Source organism: Mustela nigripes, chromosome 2 (genome assembly GCF_022355385.1).
Source record: "Mustela nigripes isolate SB6536 chromosome 2, MUSNIG.SB6536, whole genome shotgun sequence".
In the NCBI taxonomy this organism is placed as follows: domain Eukaryota; kingdom Metazoa; phylum Chordata; class Mammalia; order Carnivora; family Mustelidae; genus Mustela; species Mustela nigripes.
Window position 1 is genome coordinate 158353314 of NC_081558.1, and position 23711 is coordinate 158377024.

Consider the following 23711-nt stretch of genomic DNA (forward strand, 5'->3'; position numbering starts at 1 on the left):
TTTACACACTTCACAGCACTCACCAAATCACATACCCTCCCCAATGTCCATAATCCCACCCCCTTCTCCCAAACCCCCTCCCCCCGGCAACCCTCAGTTTGTTTTGTGAGATTAAGAGTCACTTATGGTTTGTCTCCCTCCCAATCCCATCTTGTTTCATTTATTCTTCTTCTACCCACTTAAGCCTCCATGTTGCATCACCACTTCCTCATATCAGGGAGATCATATGATAGTTGTCTTTCTCTGCTTGACTTATTTAAAGAAAGCTTAATTCTTGGGCTCGATGTTTTTGAATGTCTTCCTGCTCTTTGTTACCACCTCCAGGGCTTTTTATCATTTTCTGTGCCCATTTCAGATTGTTTTACTCTCAATATCAGCCTTCTTTCATATCTCCTCTGCTACTGTTTCCACTCTTCCTCCTTACCCTTCTTTTGCCCCAGTCTTCTTCATACTTAGGATTGATTGTCTGTAGCTTCTCATCTGCATGAACGTCTCTTAATTTTGATCTAAACTCGAATTCCATTTCTTAATAGTCTCTTCTATGTAGGCAGCTTCTTTGTACCAACAACTTCTCTTGACTATGTATTTTAAACAAATAAATAAAAATAAGTTAATATTTATCTACCTTGCTAATTGAAATGCTCATTGGAAGTTGGGGACTCTTTCTTAGGTGTCTTCTATAGAGTACCTGTCGCTTTGTCTTTTTAGTAAAGGTAGCAATATTTTGTTGAATTAGCAAACATTAAACACTGTACATTACATGTATATTAGTCATCTAGCTGCCCCTCAAACATTAAAAGACTTATTTACTTAAAGCATATTAATGACACTTTTTATGCAGTCAATCTTGTATTTTTTAACCTTCTTAAACAAAGAAACAAAAAAAAAACTTCTATATTTTTAATCTTCTGAACATGATTTGATCTTCACATAATGATCCCCCAGTCATCATTATTGTATTAGTTTCCTAGGGCTGCTATAATAAAGCACCATACACTGGGTGCCTCAAACAACAGAAAGGTACTGTGTCTGATTTCTGGTGGCTGGACAACCAAGAAGAAGGTTCCTTCTGAGGACTGGGAGAGAGAATCTGTCCCATGCCTCACACCTCACTTCACATGGTTTGCTAGCATGGTTTGGTGTTCTTTGGCCTGTAGAAATATCTCCCTGATCTTTTTCTCCATCTTCATATAGTATTCTCCCTTTTCGTATGTCTAGATCCAAATCCCTCCCTTTTTACAAGGATACTATTTATATTGAATTAGGAGACTACCCTTCTCCCCTATAACCACCTCTTAACTCATTACATCTGCAATGACCCTATTCCCAAATAAGGGCACATTGTAAAATACTGGGGGTTAGAACTTCAGCTTATGAATTTAGAGGGGACAGAACTCAACCCATAAGAATTATGAGTCTTATTTCTTTGTGTAAAGCTCTACCACATTGACTTCTGAGAGATTCAATTATAGGCATGTTTGCAAGGTGCACATAGCTCCCAGCCTTAGATACTTCCTCCCTCCTCTCCCCTCCCCTCTGCATCTCCTCTTCATTCAGAGATACAGGGTGGTTATTGCTTACAGTTATCATTGTGCTTTTCTCCCATTTAATGTGAATGGAAAGTCCCGATAACTTTTACTGTATGTTAAGGAAGAATATACTGGTTCCAAGTTGAAGCCTTACTGATGAGTAAAGATGAATTTGGTCAATAGTGTGTACTTTATAACATCTTTTAAAGTTTTTCAAGGACTCTATTTTTCTCTTTTGTACATTGTCAACTCTGTTAAATTGAGACAGGCCTGTAAGTGAATATGAGCATGCTGGGTAATTGAAGTATTAACGTATTATTTTCTCATGACAGATACGAAAACTAAAGACATATATCTGATTAAAAAAAAAAGAAAGAAATCTGATAAAAGTATTGGAAATTGAATTATCTTGACTACTAGTTGCCCAACATTTTACCCATTAATGTAGGAAAATCAGAGCTCTACATGAATCCTCTAAGGTGTGAAACCTTTGTAGAAAGTAATTATGCTTTTGTGTGATTTGTATAGTGTCTATCATACTGAAAACATTCAGTAAATATAATACTAGCATAGAATTGTGTTGAAGTCAAATGCTGTGAGTGAGTAAGGAGATGTGCACATTCAGGTTTTAGCAGGTGGTCCTCCTAAGCAGGATGTGGGGCTTGTACCCCCAGGTGCAGACCTACCAGGAATGGTCCATGTGGTTCTCAGGGCACCATGCTGATGAGCCACCCACTGTGGCAGATTCCAGTTTTGGCAGGCATAGCCAAATCAGCACTTTGATCCTTGGAGTGGCTCCTGCTACAACGAGTGCCTCTGTTTGGTTTGCCCCTCCCTTTGGTCACTACTGTGCCCACCTGGCACTATAGGACAAAAAAATGAGAGGCGGGAGGGGGTTGTGAGGGGACACTTCAGAAACACAGCTCTGCCAAGTATGAAAAGCTGCTTAAACAGTTCTGGTTCTGCAAGCACACGTATAAAATTTCTGCCAACCCATTAGTGAATATATTTTATTTTCTATATTATTCAACAGTCTGCTAAAAGTCACTTTCCTTGATTCTGTTTTCTCATTCCTGGAGTCTAGGATCTACCATAAAAATACAGCCACACAAATAAAAGATTTTCTCCCATTCTTTTAATAGTCTCCTTAAGTATCTGAACATGCTTGGAAATGTTTACTGCATTTTATGCTTCAGTATTTTAAAATCAATCCCTCTGCTATATTTGAAAATCAATGTTAGTGGCTTGATGATATTGGTTAAAATTTTTAGTGTATGAAATTTGTGTTGAAAGTTTGAATAGATTATGCAGTAGTTTCTCCATTGCAGTACAGTGGTGGAAAATGTAAACATGACTATACCCATTTTAGATCTGAAAAAGTAGAGACACTGAGGAGCTAACTATGTTATTTACAGGATGTTAGTGTCAGCCAGTTGTGTCATTCAGATATTCTGGAATTTGGGTTTTAGCCTTTGCTCTATGAGATGATCAAAATATTCAATCCACATTATGTTCATAATGTCATTTGGGTGGGTAATGTGGATAAGAAGACACATACTTGAGGGGTCCCTGAGTGGCTCAGTTAGTTAAATGACTGATTTTTTAAAAATATTTTATTTATTTATTTGAGAGAGAATGAGAGAGAGCAAGAGCACAAGGCGGGAGAATGTCAGAGGGAGAAGCAGACTCTCCACTGAGCTGGGAGCCTGATGCAGGACTCCATCCCAGGACTACGGGACTCAATCCTGAGACTCTGCAATCATGACCTGAGCTGAAGGCAGTTGCTTAACCAACTGAGCCACCCAGGCACCCCTAAATGACTGATTCTTGATTTTGGCACAGGTCATGATCTCAGGGTTGTGAGATCAAGCCCTGCACTGGCTCCATGTCTGCTTGAGGATTCTTTACCCACCCCCGCCCCTCCCCCTTGCACTCTCTCTCTCTCTCTCTCTTTCTCAAATAAATAAAGAAATCTTTTATTTTTTAAAGACAGAAAATTGAGACATAAGAGGATATTCAATGACTTGTAGCAAATCACATAGCAGGGTCACAGGTAAGCTGGTAAGATCTTGGACTCCTTCACTCTGTGTACTGGCCATGACTAGTTCTCTGACAAGAAACATTTTCTCCTTCAGAGAATCCCAATTTTCACATATGTAAAGGTTGGAGGTTTTTACCAAGAAACCAATGCCTCAAGGGACTAGGAACTTCTGAAAAAAATTTAAGGTTTTTAATCTCAACCTAAGTACAGCCTAATATATTGATCAGCATTGAACAATTTTAGAATGTTAGAATTCTAAAATTCTTGCTTAGACAGAAATCTAAATTTGAAACTGAAAGTAAATCATCTTTCCCCTCCTTTGTCATCTAGTTGTCACTTAGAAAACACTTACGTATTAGGTACTTATATATGTATGCAAAAATGTGTAAATTTGTAAACTATAAGATATATGGGATTTATTTGGGAAAAGGTTATAAAAAATAGCATCTACTTTGAGATGTTTCTGTAATAACTTCCAGTTGTCATCATTTTTTACCAGAAGATTCAATTTCCAATATGAGGCTGGAGACTGAAGCAGTTAGTAAGGAAGCATGGACCAACCAGGCCAAAATTTTACTAAGTCATCGTTACCAATCTAGGAAAAGAGCACATGAAGTAGTTTTCCATACTTCAGTTTTCTACCAATTGAGATTCCCAGTTGAGGGATGAGCAGATTCTAGAAAGATCTAGCTGCCCAGGTTAGTGAGGAGCAGGCAGTCCTTATGCTCACTAACTCGTCTGCTAGATTTCCTATACAAACCCGATCTTAGCCAGAAACCATAGGCTAAAGACCAATAATACAGGGTCTAAGCAGCCCCTTACCTCAAAGAAATCCCCAAAGGAGAAACTTTACATACACATTTGAGTAAGTGAGAAGAGCCTTCGTGAAGCCCCTCCGACGACTCCACCATGAAGAAATACTCCATGTCACCTAGAACGAGCTTTATCACCATCAAGAAATGTGTTCCAATAATATTTCCAGGAATTGGTGATGGCTGGACTTAATCAAGGGCCAAGAGAAAAGAAAATATGTGAGAGGGCACCAGAGCCTGGAGTTGGAGAATGCTGATAGTTAGCAGCATAGGGTTATGTGAGGAGAGCGAGTGATTGAATGATTGTGCTGAGTGCTGGCTTCCCCGGTGAATGCCAAATAAGGTTTTCCCATCTCTATGAAAGAAAATGTAATATTGTATTAATCACTTGGAAAAGTAAGATTTTTTTTTTCTATTATTAACTGGTAAACTTCCGTGTCATCTATTTTTCTGTCAGCTGTTTTCTTAAACATAACCATTCAGCTATATTATAAACATTCTCAAAGGAAATTCTGCCAGATTACCAACTCCGATTTGCATTAGCTAAGACTTATTTACATTTATTGTCTAAGGCAAGCTTGGATAATTTATGTGTTATTTGGTCCAGAAATAGTAAATCTTAGTCATATCTGCTAAGTTTAACTCTGGATACTTGAAATGCCATATATTGTGCACATATTCAGAGCTAGTTTCAATGCTATGTACCTTATATACATTATTTCCTTTAATTTTCCCTAACAAACCATTTTAGAGATGAGAAAATTGAGCCTCAGAAAATCTAAATAATTTGGGAGGACCTCCCACTAGTAAGTGGCGAAGCTAGGATCCAAACATAAGCCTTTCTGACTCAAAGTCCTCTCCATTTTTTTTATTTTTTAATTTTTTAAAAAATTTTATTAATTTTTTTCTCACTATAGCATATACCCTCCCCAATGTCCACCACCCAGCCAACGCATCCCTCCTACTCCTCTCCCCTCTAGCAACCCTCAGTTTGTTTTCTGAGATTAAGAGTCTCTTATGGTTTGTCTCCCTCTCTGGTTTCATCTTGTTTCATTTTTCCCTCCCTTCCTCTATGACCCTCTGTCTCATTTCTCAAGTTCCTCATATCAGTGAGATCATATAATAATTGTCTTTCTTCTCTGATTGACTTATTTTGCTTAGCATAATACCGTCTAGTTCCACTCGGCATCAGGGAAATACAAATCCAAACCACAGTGAGATACCACCTCACACAGTCAGAATGACTAAAATTAACCAGTCAGGAAAAGACAGGTGTTGGCGAGGATGCAGAGAAAGGGAACCCTCCTACACTGTTGGTAAGAATGCAAGCTGGTGTAGGCCACTCTGGAAAATGGTATGGAGGTTCCTCAAAAAGTTGAAAGTAGAGCTACCCTATGACCCAGCAATTGCACACTGGGTATTTACCCTAAAGATACAAAGGTAGTGAAGCCAAACTATGGAAAGAGTAGATGCCTAGATATCCATCAACAGATAAATGGATAAAGAAGATGTGGTGTATGTACACACACACACACACACACACACACACACACACACACGGGAAAACTATGCAGCCATCAAAAATGAAATCTTGCCATTTGCAACAACATGAATGGAAAGCTCCCCTCTTTTTTGCCATTCACTCAATCTGCTCCTAAAAAGGGAGAAGATTCTGAATTACCTTCTAGGAGTCTGTTGAGTTTTAATAAGGGAGAAGGGGGCTGCCATAGCATATGGTTTTATGGTGCTAGTTTTAAATTGCATAAAAATACCTATTCAAGCTTGTTGTCAGTTAATCTTTCAGTGCAGCCTACAAGCCTGTTGATACCATAAACACTATTTTCTAAGTCTTCTTTTGTGAGACATGCCTCACAGTAGATATAGTTTAGCTTAATTCTCAAATTAAGCTCAATACCACCTTAATTTTGCTAGATTAAAAATAACATAAGCCTACATGTGACTATATAACTATAAGGTAATGGAGCTGATTTTTGGTGGGTATTACTGATACTGGTCTGCTAATTTAGAAGGAATCCATATAGTACATATCCAGATCCACTATTATTGAGTTTCATAACCTGTTAAATGGAGATGATACTAGTACCCGACTTTATATATTATTGTGAAGATTAAATGAGATAATATATATAAAATTCTTAGATCAGTTCCTAACAAATAGTAAGCACTCAATGAGGAATAACTATTACTATATATGAACATTATAGGACAAAAAATCAAACAATTGCTGGTAAGTATGTGATACATAGCAGGTGCTCAATAAATATGTGTTGAATGGATTAATACATTGTGTCAGTTCTTCAAACTGGCTCTGTGTTACTTATCTATGGTAAAGGCAGTATTCCACTTCACACTGTTGAATTTAATATAAAATAAGATGTTAAATGTCTTTAAGAATTATACACAGTTTGCCGAAGCATTTATTGATTCTCAAAGAACCTTTCTTGGTTCTTGGGGGGTTGGGGGGATCATTTCTTTTCCTCAGAATTTTCACCCATAGTACTATATAGCATACCTTTTGTGACTAGAGTTATATGTGTGACCATTAAATAGATATAGATTCCCCCCCCCTTCCTTTAATGGTCATGCAGATATGATTTATCTTATGGTGCAATGAAAACAGAAGCTGTATAAGTATGTACAGTAAAACAAGATAAATGGCCTGGAAGGAACAAAAAGGCGATGTGTGTCACGAATGCTTCCTACTTGTCTGACCCAACTGAAACTCACCAAAACTAACACACTGAAAGTAAGACATATATTATCACTGTTTGTTCTAGTCCTGGAGATGCTGCATACTTTTCTGGTGGTGTCCAGATATTATAGTTTGAGTGTTTACTGTTATGGATCTGAAATTGTCGTGCTTTAAGTACCAGTTTCTAACTGGTCTAATTCCAGTAAGAGTTTTAGAAGGATCCAAATGTTTGCCTTTCCCTAGAATATTCTTCCTACCAATGATATTCCCACTCTATCTTTCAGCTAGTCCATGAATTGCTTCCAGTGGCTCTGCCTCCTACTTCTGTGTATATTTGTGTTATTGCTCCTGCTATATTGTATTATTGTGTTTCCTGTTTAGATATGCTCCTTCTCTTTTAGAGTCTAGTGACTAAATTTTGAGCTTCTTGAAGACAAGGGCTGTGTGTGTGTTTGTTTTTAATCTCTGGATACACTGTATTACTTAGTAGTTTCTGGAATAAAGTAGGTATTCAATAAATATGCATCCAATAAATTAATGAAGGTGCAATCATACACATACACACACACACACATTAGATCAGGGTCATGAATAAAATTTCCTACGTGTATTTCTCAGCTGCTTGTGAATGTTTTAACTCGCTTATGAACAGATCAGTATGTTTCTGAGTTCTCTAGTCACATTGAGGGAAATTTTCTAATCTTTGAAAAATACCTGTTTTTACCTATTCATATTCTTTGTTTTTACTCTGAGTATTCTTTTGCACGTGGACTCAAGTGTGCTGTCAAGTACTGATTACTTGGTTGAACCACACAGTGTTACGAATCTTTATTTTTATTTGCACGCTATTTGGTGGCTTTGTTCAAACACATTATCTGTCTGTTTAAAAAAAATATACAGATTGTGTCACTTTGCTGGAAAACTCTTACTTCCATAAAAAATTCTCAACATTTTATACAGAGGTTGGCATATAGTTGGGATTCAATAAATGTTTGTGGAATGCATGAATAAATCAGCCATTATTACTAACTGTTGTAAAGAGGAGGTATGAAATTTCTTTTTAAAAAATGAAAGGAAATGCCCGGCAGGGTAAGAGTGAGTAAAAGTGAATCTGACTCTCATAATTCTTACCTCTGTGTTTCTGGACTGTTACACGGGCTCACTGAGAAGTGCCTTATATGTTTGATTTCTCAACTTCACCCTGCAGTTAACTTTTGCAATCTGGAGGCTAGAGACCTCTTTTGTAAATGTTGTCTGTCTGAACTGCGTTGGCACCAAGGAGGCCTTAGCAGATAAAGTGGAAGAACATATGGCTCCCATCTGAATACAAATCGGTGGACATAACATGGTAATTCAGCTGAGATGTCCTCTATATTGTAAACTGAAAGAGTATGATTAGAGGTGTTTATAAACGGCGTCTGATTTTCCCCCCCACACCCCTCCCCACCCCCTTCCACTGTAGTTTTATCGGCCTGAATCATAGCCATCCAGCGTTCTGGTCTCACTGCGTTATTTGTTAAAATGGCCAGTGTGAGGAATTATTAATTAAAGCTAACAAATCACTCTGACGAGCTGTGCCCTGGCATGGCTGAAGGTTGATTGGCGAAAGTGTTCTCCTTTGGAGAAAAGACTTTTTGTGCTCGTGACGCAGTCAGGGACGGATTATTGAATATGCAAGTTAGAAGAAAAATCACAGGACAAGCAAATTGAGTATTTACTGGCAAATAATTGCTCTCCTAAGCTGTGGCTCTCTTCCTAAATTCTTAACATTCCCGAGGGTTAGAAAGAAACACAGAAAAATGCATCGGTACAGAGTACATTTCAAAAAAAATACATAGACTGATGTTTCAGACTTGTGCAGGTAAGTGTGATTGTGTGTGCATGGAAAGTGAGAGAGCAAGGGGATGCAAGGGAAAGATGGGGGTAGTTTTTAATTCAGTGGGTTTTTGAAAATCAGTTTGTTGTTTATTGAAATACTGCTCGGCGTATTTCTAAGTTGACTGAGAATTTAGTTTCAGTGCTGCATTTACTGTGAAAGTTGGAGAAACGAGAGAGAGGGTTTTCTCAGAGTTACTTTATGTCTTTATCAGCAGAAGGATATGTTAATGTTTTGACCCAATAATAGTTATAAATTCTGCCTGGTTATTTGTGGATATATGTATAAAATTGCCTTCTGAGTTAGGGTTCTTTAGTTATTCTCAACATTTAAATATGACCTGTTTTAACAGTGTCCTAAACACATTTGTGTTTTGGGTACAACTATTTGGGTACAACTATTGCATTTATTTTTCCAAGTAAACTCGATTTTCCATTTGCACCAAGCTAGTCCTTGTTCAGAATTTCGAAAGGGACATTACAGTTCTGAAATAGTTACTTAAATTTCAGGCTTCTGTAATAACAAACGTGTCCTTATTATCAATTGTGTGGTCTTTTTATCTGAAATGTTGATCAGATTTCTAGGTTTTGTGGACCTTGTGAAGTAAGTGAGAGGAGTTTAGAGACTTTCAAAACCAAACTAGAACACATCAAAATGTTAAGTGTGGAAATAAAAGCTCATTCTATGTATAAAATATGGACAGTAAGAAACAGAGATACTTTCCTAAGTACAGCTAGGTTATGTGAACAGCATTATCAAAACATTCATATCCACTGAAGATGAATTTCATATTCTGAAAACCTAGAAAATATGCTTTCATTGACAACAGGCTGTTTTTGAAATGAGAATAATTGGCTGGTGAAATAGCATTTTAGAAGTATGAATAACATGGATTTAAAACAAAGGCATAAACATAATTTAAACTAAATTAGCTAATTAATAATTGCAAGGTGCTTTAACAATAAAACATTTACTGATAGTAATAATAGTCAGAATAATAATAAAAATGGAAAATCTGGCAATCACCCAGAATTTAGATCAGATGACTCATAAAGTTTTAGAGAATCAGAAATTTAAAATATAAATATATAAAACTTATATTTTACCTTCTAATCTGTTCCTTGAACCATGCGATATTATGCTGGTCAGGATTTTTCCTTACTATATCCTACTTTACTAAAAAGTATAGTTTATCTTAATATAGAGTAGAGCTCATAAGAAAGTTTAGAAAATATATATTTTTTAAGGTTTATTTCCCACTGGATAACATTCTGTTCTCGGTTTTGCTCCTTAAAGTTTCTTCTGACTATTTGAGGGCACAATTTGGTCCATTATTTTGAAATAGCAAAGGGGGCATTTAAAGCATATGTTCAGAGACTAAACCATCTGCCGGTTTTATTATGAATACCACAGAATTATGAGGACTTGGAAAGGCTCAAAAATTGAACCAGAGTTCTATGCAAGATTTAAAAAAAAAAAAAAAAACCCTACAGCACTTTGATTTTAAAAAGTGTTTTGCAACCACTTACTTTTGCTAAGTATTTTCATTAGTCTTCTATAGGAGAATAGTATCATTACACCCTTTTGGTATATGACAAAATGTAGTTGAGTGACATGAACCTATGAAAATGTAATGATAATATTTTCTCTCTGATTTAACCCACTAAATTTAAGTGCCTTTTGGAATTTGGGGTGGACTTGTCAATAGTGAAACTTCCAGTGAATTGGAGAAACATAAAATGGTGACTGCTGGAACAAAAATGAAGTCCAGCTGCTAGCTTCTGGACTATCTACAAATGAGTTGCAAGAGACATGGAGAGGTCAGACTAAAGAGCACTTCTGTAATCCAATTGTGATGTAATGGAAGTATGAATCAGCTATTGGTTGCCCATGCTGGGGGGAGCCCGCTCCCCCCAAAATGAGCATAACTTGACATTATTCCAGGGTAGTACTATATTCCTTTGGTGTCTGGAAGGATATGAGATCCAGAAATTAATACAAGAACAAAAATCACATTTAAATCCCAAATATAATAGTATTTCAGCCCAGAGCCATCACATAAAGACAAATCTAGATGAGTAGCATCGTGCGCAGTTAAAGTTCTAACTAGTGCCCAGTTAAAGTTCTCTTAACTTTGCCTAAATTTCACTAAAATCAGTCTGAGGCTAGCTGGATCATTATTAGAGGGAATGCAAAAAATACACTACATCAGCTTGACAATGAGCTTTCAGTGTTGAGATGACTTATCCTTCTTTGTTGCTTTAATGAAAATTATTTAATTAAAGAAAATAATGGAGGCGAAGGACTGAGGTGTTTGGTTTGAAGTGTCTAAGTAAAATGTGTGTATGTGTGTATAAAATACATGTAAGGAAATACTTCATGTACACATATTATTTCATGTATACATATGTAATTTCTTAAGAATATTTTCAGAATTGTGCACTTTGTTAGACTGGTTAAGCCTAGGACTGTTTCTTATACAGTCAGTCTAAAGACTGAACACACATATTTTAACATACCTATAGTTGGCTTTCGGTATTTGAAGGATGTCAGATTTAATGATCTGGTGCTGAGAATACCTATGTTGAATTTTATATGGATTTTTCTCTTAGAGGTATTTTCATTTTATGCCTCCCTAAATTGCAATCCTGAAAGTAATCAAGTGAATCTATTACCCCAAAAACTATAAAATGTACAAAATGTCTCTATTATTTTAGGAGCTTAGTTTTTATTTTATATTTTGGGTGAGTTTTATATATATTTATACCTAAAACACACATACACTTTTTGTTTTGTTTTCTTCATTTCTTTCTGCCACCTTATTCCAATGAGGGAGTTAAAATGGCTGACAAAGGAAACGAAACAGATAGTACAGTGAAATACATGAATTAGAAGTAGGTAAGAAAAATAAACAAAATAAAACCATAAACAAGGGCAAGGACATAAAAGTGGAGTCAGGAGTAAAGTCAGTGTACGAATTACATTCAGTGAAGTGTTATACATTTGCCTTTAAACTTCCTTGCAGCCAAGACAAAGAGAAAACCATGACCCGTCATGCAATTTACAACATTCATAAGAATAATAAAATAATTTCCATCTTTCATTACTAAAGCTCTTAAAAAATGACAAACTCTGAGTGTTTAGGGAGCTTAGTGGTAAGACATCTCCCATTGAAAATAATTAGAGGCTGCAGAGACCTAAAGGTCAAGGCAGAAGCAGAAGCCATACCTTCCCTGGGACATGTATGGAGGAATAGACTAATCTCCTTTCAATCCCAGGGGATAAATTTCAGTGGGGGGTGGGAGAGGAACTACTATTAGCAGTGATGTTACCAAGACCAAGATCTTCTGGCAAATTAGGAGTTAATAATGTATATATTTTAAGAGTAAACCAAGGATTTAGAAGGCATCCACATTTATAAAAGCCATTAAAATGAATTTTACCAAGTAAACCTCTTGAATCAACATTGCTTCCCTGAGTGGATCAAGAAACAATGCTGCACCGCTGCCATACTTCTGCTTTTCCTTTAAGCACCCTGCCAGACTTTGTCAAGTTTTAAAAAGAACCCTTTCTAGCTTAAACGTAATGTTCCTTGCCCTTGCATCCTCCCTTGGTTCATTTTCAGCAGTTTTAGCAAACTGCCTGATCTTTTCACAGGTAAATTTGATAGTTGAGTCACATTGAATAGGCCAGTCTTTTCTCCATATTGAAAAGGGGAAGCATAAGGGTGTTTTTTGTTTTGTTTTGTTTTGTTTTGTTTTTCACATTATCTTTGTAACCCAATCCACAGTAAGTTGTCCAAGGAGCACCTGTATAAGAATTTCCTAGGCTCCTTGTCAAAATGAAGATTCCTGGGCCTCATTCCAGAATTTCTAAATTAGAAGCTCTGAAGAGGGAATCTGGAGATCTAGAATTTAGAAAGCTACCCAGCTTAGTAATGCACAGTCAAGTTTGAAAACCACTGTTTGAAGATTTTGACTTTAAAATTTCTGGTGTATGAACATAAAATGGTACGATTTCTATGCCACAGTTTATGAGAGTTTTTATATTAACACTAAGACACTAAACCATGTTCAGTAATATGTGATGGTTGCCTTGCTGATGAAACTAGAAAGATCAAGCTTAGAAAAACTCTGCTTTTGTTTGACCCTTTAAGTCATATCTCAGGATTGTATAAAACATTTTTTAAAGTTTTTAACTATCCTTTATTGAAAACTACTATATTAAGTCATTATATATTGTCATTGTATATTAAGTCATATGTTGAGTCTGGGTACTAGAGATACACGACGAATAGGAATGAGAAAGTCATTTGCCTGAAAAAAAACTCAAAATCTAGGATAACTTACTAGAATATTATCTTCTGTGTAGTAGGGAATTGCCACATAATCTCCTCTTGAGTAAAACTCAAGATATTCATTGTATTGTAGTAGTATAATCATACATTTGCTAATAGCAATTTCACATAGTAGGATTTTGCTACAATTTGGAAGCTGTAAAACAAAAGTAAACCTTTTAGGGTCTTCCATCTTCCCTCTCAGCCGGAAACTGTATCCTTCAAGACTGTGATGGGAGGTATCGCTGGGACCTTCTAATTCCATTTGTATCATCATCACCCAGTGATCTGCCATTACTGTCCTCGTTGAGAGGAGGTGTTAGTAAATGTGCCTAATAATAGGAAAACTTAACTACCTCTTTCCAATTTCCCTCTAGGGGCTCAGCTGACTTGTAGGAAATGCTGGCGTCTCTATGACAGCAGCCTCCATAGTTGGTAGGTAGGGCAAAATATAGGGATTCTCAAGCTGCTCTCAGCTAGTACTCGGTAGCTCCAGGAACTGGGTATCGGTAGGCTAGCAGGGACATATTGTACATGAAGGAATTTGGTAGTTGGTCTGAAGAACAGGATGAGAACTTGCAATTTCATTGCTGATTCATGTTTTTCTGGAAAAGTACTGAAAACACCCACCCCTTTTATTATTTCCAGAACAATATGAGAAATATTGTGAGAACTTCTGTATCTCTTTCTTTTTTAAAAAACATGTACTTCTTGAATATTCAGCACCATGTTCTTTTCTAGGAACTTGAGATACAGTGGTGAATAAAATAAAGTTTATACCTTCATGAAGTTTATATTAGGGAATATAGTATATTAGGGATAGAAAGTAAAATTGTTAAATATAAAATGTATAGTAATATAAAGATAAAAACATGCTTCATTTTTGATACTTGCCTCCTTGCATTTGCCATGACTTCCAATTATATTCATGATATTTCATAATGGGTTTTATGAATGTGTGTGTGTATACCTTAATGCATTCATAAACTTTTATGGTAACAGACCAGTCATTTCAAGATACTCCTTGTTGTGGGAAGCACTTTTTCATGGAGACCTGCACTTAATGTAAAGGAAGAAACAAGACATGTGCAAGGACCAAAAAGTGTGCAGTCAACCACAAGATTATTCTTCTTCATTTTTTTGCTTGTTTGTGTGTGCGTGTATGTGTGTATGTGTGTGTGTGTATGTGTGTGTGTGTGTTCTGGGTTGTTTGTTTGTATTTCAACGAACTGAATGCAAGTCAGCCTAGATACCCAGGGGTCTTAGATAGTTTTCACAGGACTAAAGGTAGATGAAAAACAGTTAACAGTAGTATGCGGGTTTCATGAAGTTCTGTGGAGGACAGAGTAAAGAGTACCATCCTAGAATAGATCAGAGAGTAGAGCAACTACAAAGATTTCCCAGCGGGAATCATTATTTAACAGAGACTAACAACCTAATAGTTAAACAAAACACAAAGAATTTTTTAAAGTTAAGTTCTAGTTTTTCCTATGCTCACCTAAGTACCATATGCCCTTGGTGAAAATATTTTAGGCAATTGGACAACGTATTTTCTTAAAAGGAGGTTGGGAAGGGAAATCACCTGTTAATTCAGCACTTAGAGAAACCATTGTTAACATTCATCAGATACTTTTTTGAACATGTATTATGTTCTAGGGTTATGCCAACCAGCCACTGTCTTCTCAGAAGGGAACATTTTAATTAGCAGGCAGTAGGAATAGCAGCAACTCAAATTTTAAGTCCTGTTAGCTGTCTTCAGATTTGGGCTTACGAACCAGCTGAGTCCCAGTTCTAGTTGATGTAGACAGAACAGCACAAATGAGGTATTCTTGGCCACGCACATCATATCATCTGCTATTACGCACACCTAATGTAAGTATGAGAGACAGACTCATTGGGTTCAAAGTATGGCTCTGCTTCTTTTCCATCTGTGTGATCTTGGGCAGATTATTTGACCTCTCTGTGTCTCAGCATCCTTCTCTGTTAAATTGGATTATTAATAGTATATACCTCATGAGATATTTTGAGAAATGAATAAAATAATGCACATAAAGTGTTAATCACAGTACTTGGCACATAGTAAAGTATTCAACAAATGGTATCATTATTATGATGCTAATTACTATTATTATTATTATTATTATTATAGTTATTTTCATTACCAAGGAAACTTGCCAAAAATTTATTTTGTCCAGTGCAATTCTTATTATCACTACTGACAAAACAACTCAAAACACATTTCCTACTGGGGGTAGGTCAGAGATATCATCTTTGAGACACACATTAAGAATCTGGGTTTATAGCTGAAAATTATAATTTAGCTCAGTAGATAAATGACATTATGCAGACTAATTTTCTGTTTCTAGGTAGAAATGATGGTTAAATCTGCCTTAACTGACCTTCATGTTACAGATTTTGTTTCAACAGTTTACGACTAACTAGGTTTGTTTTATTAAAAGGAAATTTTAACTCTAGAGCTCATGTTTTTCACATGGTTCTACATTTCTTTAGACCATCAGTGACTGAAAAGGATGAGAAATACGATTTTAGCTAAAGAGGCATCTTCGGGAAGGAAAAGATTCTACATTGTAGAACTGTATTTTAACATGATAGCGAACAGATATCTAGCCTAGAATGGGTCACATAGTAGGTGCTTAAAGAATGTTTTAAGTTGAGTTGCATTTAAAAAGAAAAGGCATGTGAATGTCAGTGTAGATGTTCTGTGGAAGTGTAAATGATTTTTTTTTAAATTTTTTATTTTTTATAAACATATATTTTTATCCCCAGGGGTGTAAATGATTTTTAAGAGAATGATGGCACAGTGGAATAACATTGTATGAGAACAAAGCCGTGGTGTGAAATCTTGACAGCACATTGTGGTAACGTTCTAAAACTGTAAGCTTGCCTGCAGGCAGAACTACATAGTGAAAAGGACATAGGTTCTGTAGTTGCACAGCCATGTTTTTGGTTATCACCTCCACCGTTCAAATCATGTGCCCATGGATATGCTAATTTCTTGTGTCTAAGACCTCAAATGGAAAATGGAGCATTAATGGCCTCATTACGTAGTATGTGTGTACAATGCCTACCAGAGTTCTTGAAACATAATAGATACTCAGTAGATGATATCCATTAATGACAGCAATAAAAACAAGATGACATAAAAGCCCTGGGTGCACTGAATTGAACCTCATCATATATATGTGTGTCTGTGTGTGTATATATATCTCTGTGTACCTATGTGTAATTCATACTTATTAGCATGAAAATACTAATACTTAAAATTGTCTTGCTTAATGTTTGACACACAGTAGGAACTCTATGAGTGAGGTTTACCTGTTTAAATGCCTTGATGCAAAGATTTGCTTTAACTATTCTAGTTAAGTGAAAACAGTTCAAAAATCTAAAACTAACTTTATCTTCTGGAAAAAAATGACAATAAAAGCAAAAGCGACCAAAGGATTTGTTACTAAAATAGTCAAATAATTTGGTCTTGTTGACAATAAAGAGCAGGGATAGCATTCCACTTCAAGTAGAAGAAAAAGTGAATTAATCTGAGAAACTCTTAGTTGACCCCTAATTTGAATAGTATTAATTGGAAGTATTTTAAAGATCAAAAGGCTATTATTGCTCATTGCAGTGGTAGCTACATATGGAAAATGGCTGCAGAGATTCACAATACAAAAATAGTTCATTGCTAAATTCGAAATTCTGTTAATGTCACAAACAGTGGGATGTGAAACACAAATGAATTGTGATGACAGTTGAGTCCCAAGCTGCCTATTTTTTTCCCTCTGAGCTGCCCATATTTGGTTTTATATTTTCCTCAGTCCTGATTTAACCCATCAATATTTGTATTTTCTGAAGCTAGCACCACCTTGGCACATCCACTTAAGGATTTTATTCCTAAATGCTTCTCAATTCCTAGGAATTTTGCTCTCACTGATTTTTCTTCCCTCAGGTATGTATTCTTGAATCCGTATCTCTCACCTCAGAGTCAGAGTTTTGATCACTTAACAGTCTTCTAGGACTTGATATTGCTCTTTACTCCTCCATTTCTCGCAAGTGTTGCAAGTGTCCTTCCAGTCTTCTTTATCTGCAGGGCAGATTTCTTCTCCATGTTGCTTTGACTTGGGGGCACTTCTTGTCGTCCCGATCATCTGCATTCATTTCCTACCATACCTTTAAGAGACCTGGTTTTCTAAATGTCACTCTTATCTTTTATGGTTAAAGGTCTCCATGATACCAGATTTGAGGGAACAAAACCAGATACACTATTTTATGAACTGAATAAAGCCCCTTTTTAAGTGCAGCAATTCCATATAACCATAAGTTAGCTTGACTTTTGGGAAATGTCACTTAAAAAAAAAAACTTTAAAGAGTATTGTTAAAATGACTAACTTATTTCAACTTAATGGATTTTGTAGCATGAATAGCAGATCTACCTTCCAGAGCAATAGTCCTGGCTAAATATGTTTATCTGGATTTTACTTCAGGCAGCAATTTTGCTGCCTTTTACTGAGTGACCTCACCATACCAAACATTTTACATTTAATTCTTAAAATAATCCTGTGAGATAGGTACCATTATCTTTACCTAATAGTTAAGAAAACATCAACCTAGAGAGGTTAAGTGACTTATTAAGGGGTGGAAATAGGATACAAACCCAAGGTTCTAAGACTCTAAAACCCATCCTTTCTCCATTACCATTATGCCTGGTTTTATGTTTACCTTTATTGTTAGTGGGAAAGAAGTTTGTAGTATGATATAATTGGGGGCATGGCCAATTTCATCAAAGCAAAACAAAGTGAGGGTGAGATTTTACTGGGTTATCATTTTGATGAAACTATGAACCCAGGGCTCTGGGTTCACTGGATCTCCAAAAGGGTAAAGCACAGGAGTCCAGGCAGGTTTCTTTCCTGCCTCCTTTGGTTTTAGGAGACAGGTTGTAACTAGTTCTCATGGACCAGGGTGTCTGACTTCCCATGAAAGACTTTCTGTGTCTTGTTCTCATCTTTTTCTCCAGAATTAAAAATCTGCTTATTCTTCCCAACAGTTTTATTCTTTAGACCTTTTCCCACCAACTTTCTGGAAGGATTAGTAGTAGTAAAAGTAGTAGTACTAGTAGTATTTAGTATAAAGCAAACATTTAAAACATTTTAATCCATTTATCACCATTCTATACGTTTCTCTTATGAGGAATGAATATCATTCTACTTATAGATGCCTCATACAGTTTACAACTTGGAAAATATATACCAAATATATATATATATATATATATATATATATATATATATATATATAGCACATTGTTTTCCCTTAGGTTCACTGAAAATAGAAATATATAATTTAGCCATGGTTTCCACATACAGTAAAGCAGTGGTAGGACTACCTATCAGATTGAGAATCTTTATTTTCCAGGGTAGTACTCAGGCCTGCTTTTCTTTTCTTTCTTTTAAGATTTTATTTATTCATTTATTTTGGAGAGAGAGTAAAAGAGAGAGAATAGGGAGAGAAGCAGAGGAGGAGAAAGAGGGACAAGCAGACTTCCTGTTGAGCATGAGTCCACTGCTGGGGTCCATTTCATAGGGCCCTGAGATCAGGACCTAAGCCAAAACCGAGAGTTAGAGGCTTAACCAACTGAGCCACCCAGGTGCCCCATAAACCTAATTTTGCACTGGTGCAGTCTGACCAGTGAGTACCAGTTTGCTCTCTAAGGCCCAAAAACCTTACTTTAACAGGGACTTAGGGCTTGTAAAGATTGGCTGAGTTTATCACTTTACCACAACCACTTAACTTCATCTGGGTCCAGTCTTCTAAGAGAAGCTCCTGAAGTTTCCCTAGAATTTAGGGTAATATTCTAACAAAAGAAAGAAAGAGAGAAAGAGAGAGAATGAAAGAAAGAAACTAACACAAAAAAAAACATGGAACCATCTTTCTTCAAATACTTCCCTGAAAAAAAATAGACAAACTTTATTATATGATGCTGAATTTTGGATTATACATTATGGGTTTTTCCTGGGCTGTATCTTTCATATTCACCTTTCCTCCAGTGGCAATGAACGTTTCCATGTCCTTCTCTCAAATTTGAGCCATTGTAGTTTTGATTTGTGTCTTTGCTATTACTTATTATTTTAAAGTTAAAATGAGGTGGATGTTTCATTCTTTCACTTTTGGAATATTCAGAAAGTTTTATTGTGTATTTGTCAACTCACTGTAAAACTTGGCCCCAAATCCTTATTTTTTAAAGAAATATTGCCATTTCCTACAAATCTGAATACCTTTGTCTATTTACACCCTTTCTCTTAGCCCCTAAATTCTTCAACTTTTATTCTTCTCTGGAAAGCATTGAGTCCTGGTTAGGTAAAAATTAACCGTTTTAGAAGATGAGCATAGGAAAGGGCTATTTTCAGTTGTTTTCAAAATGGGCTTCCTGTCATGCTGTTTGTATCATTTTCACAAATGTGATATTGCATGGGTTTTACATAGACATAAGGCATATTCACAGGTATCCATTATTAAAAATATGGAGAAAAATCCCACATATAGATGTCCTCCCCCCACAATGAATTTCGAGCATAAGAAAATATCTTTCCAAGAGTGGGGTCTCATGTGCTTCGTGAATTCTAGCATTTACATCCCTTGGTGTTCATGTTTGTGAAAAATCTTGAAGACTTATGACCTCTTTTTCTTTTTAGCTGCATAGGCTCAATATAATACATTTTGAATATAGATTCAATATGGTTATAATCCCAATTACACCACAGTTAAAAGCAAAGTTCTAGACTGTGTTTCTCTGCCAGCACGACTCCTCAAAGAAAACGAAACCAGCCCTAACAAAACCCTCCTTAAAACAGAATAAAATGGGGCTTACAAGAGCTATTTTGAAAAATGGTTTGAACAGTGACTAACAACCAATTTTTCAGACACCATTGTAGCCATTTCAGCCTGTAGAGTGGACAGTCCACGGGGGAGAATCAATAAAGGCAAAAGATCTCTGACACAGGGGAAAAAAAAAAAACAACAACAACAACACTAAAAATACCATTATGACCAATTCCCTCTCTATGCATCTATTATTGCATTCCACTAAAAGGTGCTGAAAAAAGTCAACCAACTTCTACTAAAACGAAGTGTCCAGACAAGCAAGTCTGTAAATAATTAAAAGAATAAACTAGAGTCGAAAAAAGGGAATGGGGGTGGGGTGGGGAGGAGATCAAGTACTTAAAATGTTGAATGTACCAAAGAGCAGAAAACTCAGGGAGAGAAAGCACTTGTTCTTCAAAAAAAGATACTTTCCATCCTTCACCAGTAACACAGAATTGATAGTCTGATAATAGAAGCCCTTTGGGTAAGGTTGGTGTGAAGAACACTGTCTTCAAAAAGGCTTCACTAGGTATTCAGTTGCCCGGGACAATCTGATCAGAGTGTCCTTGTTTCTAGAGTTGGTAAAACAAATCAGGAGGAACAACATATGGTTTAATAGTTAACTTTTAGAACAAGGGACAGGAAGATGCTTTTATGCCACAGTCCCAGCATTCATTCCAATTTCATTACTAAAGTCTGTTCTGAGAGCGTTTACAGCTTTCCGGAGCGTCTGACTTTGGCTGAATCCTGAAGATAGAAATATAACCTTAACGACCTCCTTGTCCTGGAGTCTCCCTTAATGCAGGTGAATCTTTGTGATAAAACATACTGTGGGATCCCAAGTATTCGTATTAGTATCATTATTAACAACATTTTTACTCCTTTCTTATGTTGGCAATTATCTCTCCATTTTCCTGTTCTATTCTAGAAATAAGTGAAAGTTTTGTGAATATGCAGAGTTGCTTTCTCTAAGTTTCTCTGAAAAAGTTTGTGTCTTCTTCCAAGTTGGAAATTTGAGATACTTTGAAATATAGTTATATGTGCCAGTCCAATCCTGCTTTTTAAGAGACAGAAAAGATTTTAGAAACAATCTTTTATTTGACAAAGGGAGAGGACAAAGGAAGGGAGAGAACTGTATTTTTTGGCTGATTAAGCTTTCACTGCTCCGTGTTGTTTGGCTAGTAGTGGTTTTATCAAGGTCTCTGCTTCTCAGAATCCTGATCAGACTCTTCCCCATGACTAAGAGAACTTCTCCATCTCTTAGCATCTTCTCTACGTCTTCAAAAGTTGAGTAACCGTGGGCTAGGATTTAATATACCTAATGAATGGGTTTTGGGTTATGAACAGGTACTAAGGGAAAATAATGTGAAAATTGAAGGCAAATTCGTGATAAACACTGGATTGGAAAACTATTGGAAATACCTGGCAGGAAGTTGCTGTTAGTGATAGAGCTAAATGAAACTGCAATAATAACAACAAGCAAAAACCCATACTTGTCACTCCCCTCTCCCCAATTCCATTTAAAAAGAACCACCAGTATAACAACAGCCCAGCAAAGAGACAGCATGGTTCTGGATTTTCACTGTGACTACGGTGTATCCTCATTGTAGGTACTCTGCCATACATTAGTAGAATTACTTATCCCTCATGTTTCTCAAAGATCACCTTTGTGCATATCTCCAAAGCTGTCCTGCCAGTGTTACTATTCACTCTTCTTCATTCTCTCCCCTTATTTGAGCTTTTTTTTTTTTCTTTTCATGTGAGCAAAAGAGGCTCTTTCTCTAGCCTCTTTAACACATTCACCATTTCATTAGGCAGACGAGTGTTTCGATATGATGTCTTTTCAAGGGATGAGATAGCAAGAATAGCTTTTGAACCATATTTTATCAGTATTATGAAAAAATTAGCAACTGTATATTCCATATATACACGCAGAAGCTGCATAAAATGCAAATTTTATTCATGCCTGATCTCTCTGCATTTATATAGTGACTATTGCTGTGGCATCTAGGCACTTTATGTTATTTCCTCTTATTATTATTTACCACCTGATCATTGCAAAGTGCTTTTTACAATCAGAGAATTTCATTAACAACCCATTCGCTCTCTCTTTGTTTTTCTGCACCCTTGCAAGTGAAAATATCAAGCATCTTAGTAGCTATATCAGATAAATAACAGTGAAAAGATAGAGTGCTGCTGACAGAAGCGTGGGGGAGAAAACCATCCCCAAGCATCTCCTAAAATCCAGTTTATGTTTTGTAGTATCCAAATAATAACATTGTAGAAATAATTATAGAAATTATAGAAACACTACAGATTGAACCCAACCACTAGCTATGCACTTTTATTTATCATGGCTTCCACCATTGCAATGATCAGAAATAGGAGGTGAGCAAGGGGAGTATGGTCTTCACACATGGAGGGGTCTGGTCAATTCCACCTCCTTGTAGAAAGCCGATGACTTCTTATTGCCTCATGAGCTGCTTCTAGCCCAGGATCATAGAAGTCAATCCATTTTAAAACTTGAAAAGGTACTGTTAAAAAAAATTTAAGCTAAGAAGATCCAGATTTGTTTATAAAAGGTTCATTGTGATTATAGATGAAAGTGCGTGGTTGGTACTTTAACAGTTTGATTGAATTAAAATCAAGTTCACTCCTGGGTTTCCTTCTCAGTTCTACTCCTTGCTTTCTCTTTGACTCCAAGCTAATTGCATAACCTCTGGTTGACTTGTTCCTCGTCTACACATTCAAAGAGAAATTCAGAAGTGAGGTTATTAATCTAACTAATGTAAGCTCTAACATTATTTCTCTAAGTATTTCTGTGAGAGAATTTGAGATTTCTGACTTAAGCAGACAGTAATAAAAACTAACAATTCTATGCACAATTTCCTCTTATCCTTAGACAACAGCCCTATAGAAGTGGTTGCATCAGAATCACTTGGAGTGCTTGTTAAAACACAGACTGCTGGGCCCCCCTTCTAGAGTTTCTGATTCTGAGTCTAGGATAGGGACTGATGATTTGCATTTCTAACAAGTTCCCAGATGATGCTGTGGGAACCACACTTTAAAAAATCACTACACTAAGAGAGATATAACTTATGTACAGAAAAGAAAATCAAGGCCGTGTGGTCTTAAGTCATGGCAGTAAAGTGGCAGAGTACAGTCAGAAACCTAGAACCCCTGACTTGAAATCTTACTTTTACTACACACATTTTTCTTTACTTCCATGTTTTGAATGACTATCAGTTGCCTTGAGATTCTGAGTGAAATAGCTTTGTGAAGGGATGGTAATTGGATCTTCTCCCCTTGGATCTAGTAGCTATTCTTATTGGATTTGTGAAAAGAGAGGAGGAGGCCATTCCAAATCTTAGTGACTTGCTTTGGTGTGAAGGCCTTTTAAGACCAGCCTTATACTTCCCTTTTGGGGATAAGAGTAATAAACTTGAGTCTTCTTTGTGTTCATTCATCATAGCCCATAGATAGAATGAATAGGTTCTCTTCGCTGGACTTTTGACCGTATTCTGCTGTGACAAT

General features: G+C 36.4%; 1 protein-coding gene across 20 annotated transcripts in view; it reads left to right on the plus strand.

Annotated features, from left to right (window-relative positions):
* The window catches only part of ZBTB20 (zinc finger and BTB domain containing 20), an 805287-nt gene that overhangs the window by 369150 nt on the left and 412426 nt on the right, over positions 1–23711 (plus strand). For 2 of the 20 annotated variants that reach the window (XM_059391923.1, XM_059391929.1), the window contains exon 1: positions 8673–8956. The exons of 16 other annotated variants lie outside the window; for them this stretch is intronic. The gene's annotated coding sequence lies outside the window, so the exon portion shown is untranslated. Of the gene's footprint in view, positions 1–8672; positions 8957–20876; positions 20983–23711 lie in introns of those variants that run through there. 2 more of the 20 variants (XM_059391927.1, XM_059391931.1) reach the window with 1 other exon arrangement.